The 14,092-nt window shown below is 41.3% G+C and overlaps 1 long non-coding RNA gene across 2 annotated transcripts in view; it reads right to left on the reverse strand.

The window, feature by feature from the left end:
* Positions 1-14,092, reverse strand: part of LOC140627633 (uncharacterized) — a 29,701-nt gene that overhangs the window by 885 nt on the left and 14,724 nt on the right. For both annotated transcript variants that reach the window (XR_012026287.1, XR_012026286.1), the window contains exons 2-3: positions 5,672-5,809; positions 4,766-4,952 (exon numbers count right to left, since the gene is read on the reverse strand). This is a non-coding gene — a long non-coding RNA (uncharacterized lncRNA). The remainder of the gene's footprint in view (positions 1-4,765; positions 4,953-5,671; positions 5,810-14,092) is intronic.

Genomic DNA, 14,092 nt, shown 5'->3' on the forward strand with positions numbered 1-14,092 from the left:
GCACACCTAGGTTTCTCTTCTGGCTCTGGCTCTGAGTTGTTATGTGAATATGTCCCTTTGAATATGACCCTTTCCTTCTCTGGTTCTGTTTTCACATGTGTAAAATGAGGGACTTTGGTTTATGCCAGTGATTTTCAATATTTTTAAAAGAAGAGAATCTCATTTTAAAAATGAAATCAGTGTAGGGATGCCTGGATGGCTCAGTTGGTTATGCATTCAACTCTTGATTTTAGCTCAGGTCATGATCTCAGTGTTGTGGGATTGAGGCCCCCCCCCCACTCCACCCCCTGCCTTGGGCTCCATGCTCAGCATGGAGTCTGCTTGAGATTCTCTTTCTCCCTCTCCCTCTGCCCCTCCCTCCCCACTTGTATGTACTCTGTTTCTCTAAAAAATGGAAAAAAATGATATTTTAGCTTCTCTGATTGAAAAAGCAGGTTGGATAGGGGCTAGAGGCTCTAGTCATCTCAGAACATACCTTGAGCTACTTCTAGGATCCAGGAATAACAAGAAATACAGACTGATCCTCAACTAACTGAGCTATCAAGGCCCTTTCAATTCTGACATCCTGTAGTTTGAGTTTCCCTTAGTATCATATAAAGTTCAGAGGTCAGCAACGTTTTTCTGTAAAGGGTCAGATAGTATTTTAGGTGTTGTGGTCACTATGGTCTCTGCCTTCTCTTCTTCCTCCCTCTCCCTCCTTGTCCCTCTGTCCTCTTCCTTCCTGCTCCTCCTTCTCTTCCTCCCCCTCCTCCTAGGACCTATGTACAGCCTGCAATATACAGAATGCCCTTAACTGGGCCTAGGGAGGGTGGTAGAAGGTATAAATCATGGTGGAACGTGAGCCTTAAGCTTATTCAGAACGCTGCTTGAAGCAAACCAGCTCCCCTCTTTCACAGTCCCCATGGCTCAGCTGGCCCATTCTGTGTGCACACAGCCTCAGAGAAGGCACAGCTAGTAACAGTAGCCCAAGGAGGCTCTGGCCTAGAAAGTGTGGCTATTTGTTGCAGACACAGCTGGGGTGGGGGGCAAAGGGGATCATTCAAACATGAGTCCAGGCAGAGAGGAGGAGAGACCTAATTGGAATCAGATGTCTCTGCAGAGCAATTACATTGCTACCTGGTTATGAGAATCTTAGCTTTGCAGAATCCAAAGGGCTTTTCCAGACAGCATTTAATTCATCTTCACTGCTCCCTTGGGAATGAGAAAAGAAGGATAGAAGGTATAGCTGTGGTTGTAAGGAGTTATGGCTTAGGAGTCAGGAGCCACAGCTTGGTTACTGACTTGTGAGGTAACCTTGGATAAGTCTCTTCTGCTATCATTTGTAAAGTGGTAGCATTGGATCAGATCAGTGATTATCCCCAGACTAGAGCAGGAATATCACTTGGGAAATTTTTTAGAAATTCCATTTTTTTTTTTTTTAGAAATTCCATTTTTAAAGCTTCATCCCAGACATAGTTAATCAGATACTCTGGAATTGGGGCTCAGAAATGCATGTTTTAACAACACTTCCAGGACACCTGCACCCCGATGTTTATAGCAGCAATGGCCACAATAGCCAAACTGTGGAAGGAGCCTCAGTGTCCATCAAAAGATGAATGGATAAAGAAGATGTGGTTTATGTATACAATGGAATATTACTCAGCCATTAGAAACGACAAATACCCACCATTTGCTTCGACGTGGATGGAACTGGAGGGTATTATGCTGAGTGAAATAAGTCAATCGGAGAAGGACAAACATTATATGGTCTCATTCATTTGGGGAATATAAAAAATAGTGAAAGGGAATAAAGGGGAAAGGAGAAAAATGAGTGGGAAATATCAGAAAGGGAGACAGAACATAAAGACTCCTAACTCTGGGAAACGAACTAGGGGTGGTGGAAGGGGAGGTGGGCAGGGGGTAGAGGTGACTGGGTGACGGGCACTGAGGGGGGCACTTGGTGGGATGAGCACTGGGTGTTATTCTATATGTTGGCAAATTGAACACCAATAAAAAATAAATTTATTTAAAAAAAAATAACAAGACTTCCAGGCAAGAGAACCATTGGACTAGAATAATCTATGGCCTTTCCAGCTTTGATCCTCTGATTACATGAGATAATGGATGTAAAAATACATTTTAAACTGTGCCTTACACAGGAATGATGATAATGACAATGATAATGATGGTGATAACAATGATACTCCTGCTGACTTTAAGCCATACTTTGGCAGCCAGGTTCATTCTCTAAGTCAGGAACTTGCTACCCCACCCCTCTGGAGTTTCTCTCAAGGCCTATAAGACAGAGATATGCCCTCCAGGGCGTATATACTTACAAGAGTAGGTAAATTAGGTAAGGTAATCTGTTCCAGATGGTTAATAGAGAAGAAATCCTAGGACAACTATTTTGAAGATCCAAAGAATAGGCATAGCTACTATTAAAGATTGGTATGTGTGTATATGTGTGCATGTGCGTGTGTGTGTGTGTGTGTGTGTGTGTGTGTGAGAGAGAGAGAGAGAGAGAGAGAGAGGGAGGGAGAGAGAGAGAGAGAGTGAGCTCACTGCGGGCTGGGGGGTTGTGGCTTTGGAAACAACTCGTCGTATTAGTGGTAGTAAGGTCTTGAAGGATGGAGAAGATTTAAACACTTTCCAGAAAGGTGGGAGGACATTATAAGGTATGAATGTAAAGGAGAGGCACAAATTTAAAAAGCATATGACTTCAGCTTGTTATAGCATTAAGACTAGAAAGATCCGGGATCCCTGGGTGGCGCAGCGGTTTAGCGCCTGCCTTTGGCCCAGGGCGCGATCCTGGGGGCCCCGGGATCGAATCCCACGTCGGGCTCCCGGTGCATGGAGCCTGCTTCTCCCTCTGCCTGTGTCTCTGCCTCTCTCTCTCTCTCTCTCTGTGACTATCATGAATAAATAAATAAAATCTTTAAAAAAAAAAAAGACTAGAAAGATCCTTATATTTGTCCAGGGTTCTGGGTGATTTCCTGGGTGTTAGCTGTAACACCAGTCATTTTCTTCCCATTCTGGAAAACATATTGGAAAAATGTGAATATGAATCACAGTATATGGAGGGACCTAGACTCTGTTCTAGAATATAAAAATTAAGTCATTCACAAACATTTATACTTTAGTGATAAACTTATTTTAACACACTTTCAGGTGATCTCAATATTCCATACATCCTGATTGAACAGATGACTTCTACAAGGTCATCCAAAAAGTTAATGGGACTGGAACGCAGTGTTCCTGACTTCTAGTTTGGGGTGTTTCCTCTGTATTCTGTATTTGCTCAGGGGCTTCTGGAATGGAGAAGTTTGACCAAAATAAAGTTTAAAAAGCATGTGTTTGAAGTACAGCTAGAAGGACGCTAAGATACAACTATCAAGAACTTGGAATGCCAAGCTGAAGCTTTTGAATTTTCTCTTGTAGGTAATGGGACACTGCTAAACCTTCTGGAACCGTGGTATAGCATCATTTGCAATTTAGGAAGGTTACTCCTAAATGGTTTAATCTAGGTCTAACTGGTGGATTGGAGTGGGAGAGCATTTGGAGGGAGCAAAACAACTAAGAAGTAGACCGAAATGTAGGTTGGAAATGCCATAGACCTACCCCCTCTTCCATGCCATGAGTACATTTGTATTTTTAACAGAAGAAACAATATAACTACAAGACCATAGTTTTTCTCCTGGGATTTCAACCACTAGTGACAGGGATATTTGGAAGCCTCAGGATTCCTGGCCCTGGAACATAACACTGTGGAGATCTCTTTCCTGGACTGCACTAAGACCAGCCCTTGCTAAAGCTCAGTGCTGCTCTCTGCTCTCTGGTTTCATTTTGCACCCAGATTTCTATGTATTATGAGCCAGGGGCCCAGAGTTTAGGGGGTATTTAACTGTTCCTTTCACAAAGTCCCAGGCTCAGGGAAATTACTTATACATGTTACTATGCCAGTTGCATCACACAATCCCTTCCAGAGACCCTGGCTACAAGCTTCATAGTGTGTAGCCTCTAAAGTTCATTCATACCCATTATCTCAGTTCATTCTTATTAGGCCTTGTAAGGTGGGCAGTCTTATTATAATTTAATGGGATGAAGTTGAAGACCAGAGAGGGGAAAGTAGCTTGTCATTCAGCCAATGAGTAGTATAGCTTACTTATTCTGCCTTATAGGCAACATTCTATGCTCTCACTTGCATTGTTGGGGCTGTGGTGGTCATTTTTATGAGTGTACTAAAAGCTCTCTCAGATCTCAGACAAGGCCCAGCATGGGGCAGAGAAGGAACAGAAGACCAAGAAACCAAATTTCTCTTCATTTCTTGTCCAGGGCCCCTCCCTCAAAACCATACTGCTTCCCTTGAATGTATTGACAGGCCTCAGTAGACTCATAGCCCTGTACCCCCTGTCTGTCTGATGCTAGTGATACTCTGCATGAAAATACATCACCTTTGCCTGAAACCTGCCATGTTTCCTTTTTGCCATTCTCTCTTTTAGCCCTGGCAGCTGGAACAAAGATGCAAACTAGGGACTGCCCTTCTGTGGGCTAACTCAAGTGGTGAGGCTCATAAATCCAGATCTTCCTTAGACACTACAAAAAGCCAATCATTGAGAGATCAAATCACCACTACACATAGTGACAGAGCCTTTAAAATATAGATGGCACAGGGTCTTCAGCTGAAGCTGCTTTGGATAGACCTTTCCAGGACTCTGACTGGGTCTTCAGTATGAGCCAAAGGCAACACCAACCAGAGTAGCATTAGCCTTACTTTCAGAGTTCATACCATGTCATGCTGTCCAGATTTTCATCATGAATGTTCCGGAGACTCAAATGCAAAGGGAATTGTGTTGATTTCAACTGGAAAATATTCCTGCCATCTCAATGTTCTCTGGAATAGTCAGCTTGCAGCTGTCATGGGGTGGCCCCCTCCCTGTAATGCATGGCTTTTCCAAGGCTCAAGCTCCAGGGATCTGGAGGGGAAGAGAAAGAGGGGACCAGGGTTATGTACCCCTTCCCCCCAGTACATAACCAGTACATGGCCAGTGCTTGCATTTTTCAGGCCTGAAATTGGGTCTCTGGGGTTGGGGTTGGGGGTGAGGTAGAAGGGTTCATGGAACAGGTCCCTGTTGGGTGGATCCCTGCTTGCAACTTGTTGCATTTCTTTGACTGGCTTCCAACAGGAAGAATTCATCTCCTGATGAGGAAGCATATTCCCCTGGATAGAGAATGTAGTGGGCTGGGAGGCAAGAGACCTCAACTTCTTCCATTTAAAGTGGAACTATGAATACCTGCTGCTCACATATATGGAGTAAGAACAAGGTGTAGGGGACATTGATGAATGTGTGAGGGGAAATGAAGGGATGGTAAGAGTATTACCTCCCTCGGACTGAGGGAACTAAACTAACTGCTCTTATTTCCTTTCCCCTTGTCCTATGATGTTGGTAAAATGGCAAGGTATGGGAAAGTCCCCAAGACTTTAGACAGTGATGGGACAAAAGGAAAAATGGTGGTATAAGCAGTAGCATAACCTAATATGCAAGTGGGTATACCCTAAAACCTTCTCAAGATGTTGACAGCCAACTGGAAGCAAAGTCTTGTGATAATGGGATATAAGATGTTGGGGTTAGGAGTGACACATAAGGTGCCAAGAAGAAGGAGGGTGCCCAAGACAAATTTTATTGCCTCTTACCATTATGTCTTGGACTGGTGCTAATTCTATCCAAAAACTGCCTTCATTGGCTGCATGGATTGTCAGGGCCTTGGCCTAGCTTTGGTTTCTCCAATCCTCTTTTTCCCTTTGGGTGAGAGTCGTACTTGGGCTGCATACCTGGAAGGAGGTATCAGAGAATACAGAAAACAGTCTCTGCCCTGGCATCAGAAGTCACTTTGGTTCTACCTGTGCTCTGGCACTCTTATATTTGACATACTGGCTTATTGAGACCTAGACATGTGCTGTCTAGTATGGTAGCCACTAGCCAGATGAACAACACTGTATTGCTCATGAGAAGGCCTGCATAATAGTATGGTTGCTTTGGCAGCAGCCCAGCAATGCTGTGAGACCTCAGGGCTCATATCCTCCTGAGAGTAGAGTAAAATAACTTTTTTAAAATAAGAGCTCTTGTATGAGGCATTTTAAATAAAACAAAACAAAAAGAAAGAAAATCTGGGAAAGTAATTGGACTAGGAATTTTACTACCTGTTGATCATATACTTGCATTTGCAGTGAGCCTAAACCCATAAGTTATCCTCAGGCCTCCTGTTTCAAAGCTCTTTGTAGCCTGGAAAGAGTATTCACAGCCATTACTTCATTCGAGTCTCCTTAATAAGGTGGAGGCAAGTACAGCAGGACTTACTATATTCATCTAACACACAAAGAGACTGAGGCTCAGAAAACTGAAGTGATAACCGAGAGCCAATAGTTATTAAGTGATAGTGCCAGGCTGAGAATTGAAAAATCTTGGGTAGCATCCTTGACTCCTTTCTATTTCCAGTCAACTGCCAAGCCTGAATTATTTTCTTCTTTACCTCATCCTTGATCAGTCCATTTTCTCTCCATTGTCTTTGTCACCACTACAGCTCAAGCCCTTCAGTTCATTTTCCAGATAGGAATCAGAATGGTCTTTCTAAAACCATTTTCTATAAAACCCTTTCTAATTGCTCTTAAGATAAAGAACAAGCTCTTGAATCTGGCCTACATAGTGCTGTATACTCTTTATCATTTAGCTGTCCATTATCTCTTTCTTTCTACCCATTCTTGGAAGAAATGCATTCCTTGCATTCTATCCTTTAATAGCTTTGAAATTTTTCAGGTCTTTGAAGATTCTGTCTCCAGTCTGTGCACATGCTATTTCCTCCGCCTGCCATACTCTATTACCCCACTCCTCTTCACTTGGTAAACCCCTGCTTATTTTTCAACCCCTAATTCTGATATTTCTTTCTCTAGGAGCCTTCCCCTCACCTCTTTCCACACTCAGGATACTTCTTCACTGAATTCCTATGGCACTCCAGGCTTGCTTATTAATATAGCTGTTATTATATTATATTGTAATTATCTGTTTACTTGTCTATCTCATTTGGTAGATTATGAGTGCCATAAGATCAAGAACTATGCCAATTTTAACCTCCACTATGTCCCTAGCACGTAGCACAAGGCATGGCACATAATGAATGCTTATAGATATTTCTTGACTGATTGAATGAATGAAGGGAAGAATAAATGAATGATGGATCCCAGGTAACCCACCCTGCAATACAGTGTTCTTTATACTTGGAAACAACATATTTTAATAAGGTGGTCATTTAACCTTCAGAACACTGTTTACTAGTCATAAGACCTTAATATTGGAGGAAGGGGCTTGGCATATGCTATGTGCCAAACACACTGCTAAATGATCTATAATCAATGCATGCATTCATTCATTTATCATTTGGAAGGAGGGATTGACAAACATGATTAAGTAAGTAAAACATATATTAGATGGTATTAAATGCTAAGGCGAAAAGTAAAACAGGAAGGAGGGATAGATTATGTGTGTGAGGATTATAATTTAAGATAGGGTTTGAGAATCAGAATGACATGATAAGAGTAGGAAAAACTGAAGGAATAAAGGATAAGGGGGAGGCAGAAAAACTCCAGAGTTTTGAGCCTGGTGATATAGTGAGTCATAAAAAAAGAAAGAGTAACTTGATGTCTCAGGTGAGGTTTCCCAGCATGGAAATGTTCCTTAAAAGGTATCCAAGTTGAAACGTGATGAGAGAATTCAAATGATGTCTGAGTTGTGGGCACATCCAGGACTCATAGGTATAAATGATGGTCATCTGAGAAAAGTGAATATGCAAACCTAGATGAAACAAGGTAGCTTCATTATAGCAGAAATGGCCTGGGGCAGAGAGTTAGGAAAACTGGGTTTAAGCTACCTCTACTGTGAACTCGGTTTGTGACTGGACATTTTTCCTCTCTCTGGACCCTAGTACCATCTATGAATGAGGATATATGGTGGGGTAGATGAGTGGCTTTTAAACTCTGTGCTATGTTACACTATGGGTGTGGAGAGTCCTGTCAGAGCCTATTGAAGTGGAGATGAGTGGATAAAAGCAGTCAGGTTTATTGGTCACCTTTGTGCTTCAACAGAGTCAGTCTCTAGACTACATGGTATCTGAGGTACCTGCTAGATCAAATACTCTGTGACTGATTGCTTGGTAACAGCATTGGAAACCCCTCCTCACAGCTTATTTAAGAATTTGTAGAGGTTTCCTGAGTCATATGAGTATTACAGGGATGTGGAAGGAACAAAGGGAAAGACCCGTATGTAGTGTATGGCATTGATGATATTCTGAACAAGAAAGAGGAATCCTTTAGCTTGGGGATTGGAGTAGCTTCTGTGGTGCTGGTCATCAAACATTGGTCCTTTCCAACAGGGCCAAACCTGACTGTAGATAATATTTTCCACTAGTATAGCTTTGGCTCTCAGACCCAAATGCTACAGAACTGCTGGGCTTTAGTTAACAACACAGGGCTTCCCTACCCATGGGAATAGAGCAACTCATAAAGACTACCATATATGCATATCTTTTTAGTTGATGGTTAATTTCTCAGTGGAATTTGTGTATTCCTGGCTGTATAAAATTACAGAGTTACCGGTCTCCTCTCTTGGTTACTCATGAGAAGTAGGGGATAGTCAGGTCAAGGAGCAGAGGTGACAATTCCTCACCTCTGTAGGCTACATCCTGTTTTATGTAATTCTCTTCAGTTGAAGCTTTTGGATGAGTTTCACATGAATCCTGTGGAGTTGGTAGTGCTTGGCTTCTTATTCTCATTTGATAGATCTCACCTTTTCATCTTGTAAGACCTAGCTTGAACTTTAACTTCCTCTATAGTAATTCCATTTTCATGCAGTCCCTCCACTGCCCATTCACCATAGTACTTAAACTGTATATTAATTTCTGTGTAGTCATTTTATTGTTCTTGTTTAAATCTCTGATTGTTTGATGTATAGATGTTTTTGTTCCTCCAATAAGCCATTATCACTTATAAAAAGCCTTCTGACTTGTCCCTGCTTCAACTTTTACTACCCCTCCTATAGTCTATTCTCAATATAGAAGCTAGAATGTTCTTTTAAGATACGAGTCAGATCATAACACTTCCTGTGTTCAAAACCTTGCAGTGCACTCTGCACTGAGCAAAATGACTAGAAGGAAAACCTCACCTCAAAAGAAAGAATCAGAAACAGTCCTCTCTCCCACAGAGTTACAAAATCTGGATTACAATTCAATGTCAGAAAGCCAATTCAGAAGCACTATTATACAGCTACTGGTGGCTCTAGAAAAAAGTATAAAGGACTCAAGAGACTTCATGACTGCAGAATTTAGATCTAATCAGGCAGAAATTAAAAATCAATTGAATGAGATGCAATCCAAACTAGAAGTCCTAACGACGAGGGTTAACGAGGTGGAAGAACGAGTGACATAGAAGACAAGTTGATAGCAAAGAGGGAAACTGAGGAAAAAAGAGACAAACAATTAAAAGACCATGAGGATAGATTAAGGGAAATAAACGACAGCCTGAGAAAGAAAAACCTACGTTTAATTGGGGTTCCCGAGGGCGCCGAAAGGGCCAGAGGGCCAGAATATGTATTTGAACAAATTCTAGCTGAAAACTTTCCTAATCTGGGAAGGGAAACAGGCATTCAGATCCAGGAAATAGAGAGATCCCCCCCTAAAATCAATAAAAACCGTTCAACACCTCGACATTTAATAGTGAAGCTTGCAAATTCCAAAGATAAAGAGATGATCCTTAAAGCAGCAAGAGACAAGAAATCCCTGACTTTTATGGGGAGGAGTATTAGAGTAACAGCAGACCTCTCCACAGAGACCTGGCAGGCCAGAAAGGGCTGGCAGGATATATTCAGGGTCCTAAATGAAAAGAACATGCAACCAAGAATACTTTATCCAGCAAGGCTCTCATTCAAAATGGAAGGAGAGATAAAGAGCTTCCAAGACAGGCAGCAACTAAAAGATTATGTGACCTCCAAACCAGCTCTGCAAGAAATTTTAAGGGGGACTCTTAAAATTCCCTTTAAGAAGAAGTTCAGTGGAACAGTCCACAAAAACAAGGACTGAATAGATAACATGATGGCACTAAACTCATATCTCTCAATAGTAACTCTGAATGTGAACGGGCTTAATGACCCCATCAAAAGGCGCAGGGTTTCAGACTGGATAAAAAAGCAGGACCCATCTATTTGCTGTCTACAAGAGACTCATTTTAGACAGAAGGACACCTACAGCCTGAAAATAAAAGGTTGGAGAACCATTTACCATTCGAATGGTCCTCAAAAGAAAGCAGGGGTAGCCATCCTTATATCAGATAAACTAAAATTTACCCCAAAGACTGTAGTGAGAGTTGAAGAGGGACACTATATCATACTTAAAGGATCTATTCAACAAGAGGACTTAACAATCCTCAATATATATGCCCCGAATGTGGGAGCTGCCAAATATATAAATCAATTATTAACCAAAGTGAAGAAATACTTAGATAATAATACACTTATACTTGGTGACTTCAATCTAGCTCTTTCTATACTCGATAGGTCTTCTAAGCACAACATCTCCAAAGAAACGAGAGCTTTAAATGATACACTGGACCAGATGGATTTCACAGATATCTACAGAACTTTACATCCAAACTCAACTGAATACACATTCTTCTCAAGCGCACATGGAACTTTCTCCAGAATAGACCACATATTGGGTCACAAATCGGGTCTGAACCGATACCAAAAGATTGGGATTGTCCCCTGCATATTCTCAGACCATAATGCCTTGAAATTAGAACTAAATCACAACAAGAAGTTTGGAAGGACCTCAAACACGTGGAGGTTAAGGACCATCCTGCTAAAAGATAAAAGGGTCAACCAGGAAATTAAGGAAGAATTTAAAAGATTCATGGAAACTAATAAGAATGAAGATACAACCGTTCAAAATCTTTGGGATGCAGCAAAAGCAGTCCTAAGGGGGAAATACCTCGCAATACAAGCATCCATTCCAAAACTGGAAAGAACTCAAATACAAAAGCTAACCTTACACATAAAGGAGCTAGAGAAAAAACAGCAAATAGATCCTACACCCAAGAGAAGAAGGGAGTTAATAAAGATTCGAGCAGAACTCAACGAAATCGAGACCAGAAGAACTGTGGAACAGATCAACAGAACCAGGAGTTGGTTCTTTGAAAGAATTAATAAGATAGATAAACCATTAGCCAGCCTTATTAAAAAGAAGAGAGAGAAGACTCAAATTAATAAAATCATGAATGAGAAAGGAGAGATCACTACCAACACCAAGGAAATACAAACGATTTTAAAAACATATTATGAACAGCTATACGCCAATAAATTAGGCAATCTAGAAGAAATGGACGCATTCCTGGAAAGCCACAAACTACCAAAACTGGAACAGGAAGAAATAGAAAACCTGAACAGGCCAATAACCAGGGAGGAAATTGAAGCAGTCATCAAAAACCTCCCAAGACACAAGAGTGCAGGGCCAGATGGCTTCCCAGGGGAATTCTATCAAACATTTAAAGAAGAAATCATACCTATTCTCCTAAAGCTGTTTGGAAAGATAGAAAGAGATGGAGTACTTCCAAATTCGTTCTATGAGGCCAGCATCACCTTAATTCCAAAACCAGACAAAGACCCCACCAAAAAGGAGAATTACAGACCAATATCCCTGATGAACATGGATGCAAAAATTCTCAACAAGATACTGGCCAACAGGATCCAACAGTACATTAAAAAAATTATTCACCATGACCAAGTAGGATTTATCCCTGGGACACAAGGCTGGTTCAACACCCGTAAAACAATCAATGTGATTCATCATATCAGCAAGAGAAAAACCAAGAACCATATGATCCTCTCATTAGATGCAGAAAAAGCATTTGACAAAATACAGCATCCATTCCTGATCAAAACTCTTCAGAGTGTAGGGATAGAGGGAACATTCCTCGACATCTTAAAAGCCATCTATGAAAAGCCCACAGCAAATATCATTCTCAATGGGGAAGCACTGGGAGCCTTTCCCCTAAGATCAGGAACAAGACAGGGATGTCCACTCTCACCACTGCTATTCAACATAGTACTGGAAGTCCTAGCCTCAGCAATCAGACAACAAAAAGACATTAAAGGCATTCAAATTGGCAAAGAAGAAGTCAAACTCTCCCTCTTCGCCGATGACATGATACTCTACATAGAAAACCCAAAAGCCTCCACCCCAAGATTGCTAGAACTCATACAGCAATTCGGTAGCGTGGCAGGATACAAAATCAATGCCCAGAAGTCAGTGGCATTTCTATACACTAACAATGAGACTGAAGAAAGAGAAATTAAGGAGTCAATCCCATTTACAATTGCACCCAAAAGCATAAGATACCTAGGAATAAACCTAACCAAAGATGTAAAGGATCTATACCCTCAAAACTATAGAACACTTCTGAAAGAAATTGAGGAAGACACAAAGAGATGGAAAAATATTCCATGCTCATGGATTGGCAGAATTAATATTGTGAAAATGTCAATGTTACCCAGGGCAATATACACGTTTAATGCAATCCCTATCAAAATACCATGGACTTTCTTCAGAGAGTTAGAACAAATTATTTTAAGATTTGTGTGGAATCAGAAAAGACCCCGAATAGCCAGGGGAATTTTATAAAAGAAAACCATATCTGGGGGCATCACAATGCCAGATTTCAGGTTGTACTACAAAGCTGTGGTCATCAAGACAGTGTGGTACTGGCACAAAAACAGACACATAGATCAGTGGAACAGAATAGAGAATCCAGAAGTGGACCCTGAACTTTATGGGCAACTAATATTCGATAAAGGAGGAAAGACTATCCATTGGAAGAAAGACAGTCTCTTCAATAAATGGTGCTGGGAAAATTGGACATCCACATGCAGAAGAATGAAACTAGACCACTCTCTTTCACCATACACAAAGATAAACTCAAAATGGATGAAAGATCTAAATGTGAGACAAGATTCCATCAAAATCCTAGAGAAGAACACAGGCAACACCCTTTTTGAACTCGGCCATAGTAACTTCTTGCAAGATACATCCACGAAGGCAAAAGAAACAAAAGCAAAAATGAACTATTGGGACTTCATCAAGATAAGAAGCTTTTGCACAGCAAAGGATACAGTCAACAAAACTCAAAGACAACCTATAGAATGGGAGAAGATATTTGCAAATGACATATCAGATAAAGGGCTAGTTTCCAAGATCTATAAAGAACTTCTTAAACTCAACACCAAAGAAACAAACAATCCAATCATGAAATGGGCAAAAGACATGAACAGAAATCTCACAGAGGAAGACATAGACATGGCCAACATGCATATGAGAAAATGCTCTGCATCACTTGCCATCAGGGAAATACAAATCAAAACCACAATGAGATACCACCTCACACCAGTGAGAATGGGGAAAATTAACAAGGCAGGAAACAACAAATGTTGGAGAGGATGTGGAGAAAAGGGAACCCTCATACACTGTTGGTGGGAATGTGAACTGGTGCAGCCACTCTGGAAAATTGTGTGGAGGTTCCTCAAACAGTTAAAAATATACCTGCCCTACGACCCAGCAATTGCACTGCTGGGGATTTACACCAAAGATACAGATGCAATGAAACGCCGGGACACCTGCACCCCGATGTTTATAGCAGCAATGGCCACGATAGCCAAACTGTGGAAGGAACCTCGGTGTCCAACGAAAGATGAATGGATAAAGAAGATGTGGTTTATGTATACAATGGAATATTACTCAGCTATTAGAAATGACAAATACCCACCATTTGCTTCAACGTGGATGGAACTGGAGGGTATTATGCTGAGTGAAGTAAGCCAGTCGGAGAAGGACAAACATTATATGTTCTCATTCATTTGGGGAATATAAATAATAGTGAAAGGGAATATAAGGGAAGGGGGAAGAAATGTGTGGGAAATATCAGAAAGGGAGACAGAACGTAAAGACTGCTAACTCTGGGAAACGAACTAGGGGTGTTGGAAGGGGAGGAGGGCGGGGGGTGGGAGTGAATGGGTGACGGGCA

This window comes from Canis lupus, chromosome X, assembly GCF_048164855.1.
Source record: "Canis lupus baileyi chromosome X, mCanLup2.hap1, whole genome shotgun sequence".
Classification (NCBI taxonomy): Eukaryota; Metazoa; Chordata; class Mammalia; order Carnivora; family Canidae; genus Canis; species Canis lupus.